Source organism: Entelurus aequoreus, linkage group LG06, assembly GCF_033978785.1.
Source record: "Entelurus aequoreus isolate RoL-2023_Sb linkage group LG06, RoL_Eaeq_v1.1, whole genome shotgun sequence".
NCBI lineage: Eukaryota > Metazoa > Chordata > Actinopteri > Syngnathiformes > Syngnathidae > Entelurus > Entelurus aequoreus.
In genome coordinates this window covers 84,122,068-84,124,318 of record NC_084736.1, presented here as the reverse complement: position 1 = coordinate 84,124,318, position 2,251 = coordinate 84,122,068, and positions in this window count along the sequence as shown.

Sequence of the window (2,251 nt, the reverse complement as noted above, 5' to 3'; positions counted from 1 at the left end):
CGTGACGTCACACCGACTGTTTTATTTTTTTTAATTATTAAACAAAATCGTACTGTTTTTGTACTTATTTTGATGATTATTTCTCAACTGTTTGTAAATGTTGGAATTTATAAGTAAAAGGTTTATAAAATTAAAAAAAAAATTATTATTAAACAAAATCCTTGGTAAACAACAAATGAAGCGTCATTATCAAGTACAATTCCAATCAATATTGTCAAAAGTCAGGCAAATAAGGAACGTCAAATATATATGACAAATCTTCGTAACAATACAAAAAAAAAAAGGAAAACAGAATGGGGTTTTCTTCTAATCTGTGTTTGTTAATTGCATAATATAGTTTGACGGCTTATTTCTTGTCCATGAGTTTTAAAAATGAGAAGTGAGAGAGTTTTTGTGAAAAGTGTGGAAGGGTTTTTCTTTTTCAGGATTTGACCAAATTGTGACTAAAAAATGTGTTCATGACAATTATATTCAAAACACTTTCCTTTTCTTAGGGCAGGGGTGTCAAAGTGATGTTAGATGGGGGCCACACGGACACAAATATACTGGCAAGTGGGCCAGACTGGTACAATCACGGCATGATAACTTCAAAATAAAGACAACTTCAGGTCTTTGTTTCAAAAAAGAACAAGCAGATTCTGAAAATGTACAAATCATAATGTTGTTGTTTTTTTTACACTTACATGTTGCGGTTAATAGTATTCTATCTTTATTTGTCGTTATTTATATGTTCTGAATAAATGATGTGATAATGTTCATCAGGCAACTCATTGGTGTTCATTTTCAATCTATAAAACAATGATATCAAAATCAAATTACAGGATGTTATTCATGGAGTTTAATCATTTTCCTGGACTGATGTGCTAACATCATGTGCTTTATTTTGTACATATGGAGCATCATCTACAAAGATACAAATAATTGCTTGATTCTTTATTTATTTATCCTTTATTTATTTATTGATTCCCGAAGGAATCAATAAAGTACTATCTATCTATCTATCTATTGTGACATCTAGTGGACACATTTAGAACAGCAGTTTCTTTCATTCAAAAATTTCAGGTTAATTTCTATACTTTGCAAACTCATCCCGCAGGCCGGATAAAACCTGTTCGCGGGCCTGACCCGGCCCTCGGGTCTTAGGTTTGACACCCCTGTCTTAGGCCGTGTTGGATTTCCTTTAATCAAGTCTCAGTACTTAAATTGTGGGAGTTTTGTTATTTTAGCCCTTTGTAAATGACAGAAAATTATACATTCAGAGTCCAAATTGTGTGCACAATTCTTTGTAAAAATCCTAAAAGGTGTATATTGTGTCAATATCCTGGAATATAAATCCACCCGTTCAAATAATGATTCAAACAAGCGTTGTGGGTCCAAAATCCTTTTTTCCACTGAGCTGATTGTGATAAATGTGCTCTCCAGTTGTCATTTCCTTTTTGTCTATACCTAGGTCTCATTTGCAAGTATTATATAGTAAACTTTGCATGCAATTGCAATTCCAAGACCTTAGATGGCAGTAGTGTAAATACTGTAGCTTGCAAGTAGTCTTTGCCATTAATTTAAGGCCCAAGCTGTTTCATTACATGCTTTTTTTTAGTTCTCTTTGCTATTTGGGCTTATTGGACCCTAATTAGAATAAAAACTAAGAATCATATTTTGATATGATGTACTTAGTCCAGTTTGTGTACTTCATGTTTAGTGACATGCTTATTCTTATTTTTACACTTTTTTTCCCAAATTCCATTGTATGTTATACTCTTCTGACACCACCAGATGGCAGTATAAGTGTCCACATAAGTGGCCATAAGACCCCAATTCAGTAGTGTACACCATTTTGGAAATAAGAGCTAAAAGGTGCAGTCCACGCATGTGGCCACTAAGCCTTTAGAGGATTTATTCAGCTGAATGTGCCAGTCTTGTCTTTTGTTGTGCCCCACTAAGTATTTATGCTGTACGTATTTTAATTTTCACACTTTGTTTGATTGTAATGTGCATCTGTGGAACGCTCTCCCTGACCACCTGAGGGCACCACAGACTGTGGATGCTTTTAAAAAACCCTTCTTTTTTTAAAAAAAAGCCTTTTTTTTTTAGATATATGCATACTAGTTTTAGCTATTTGGCTGTTCTAGTGTGTGAATGTGAGTGCGAATGTTGTCTATCTGTGTTGGCCCTGTGATGAGGTGGCGACTTGTCCAGGGTGTACCCCGCCTTCCGCCCGAATGCAGCTGAGATAGGCTCCAGCACCCCCCGC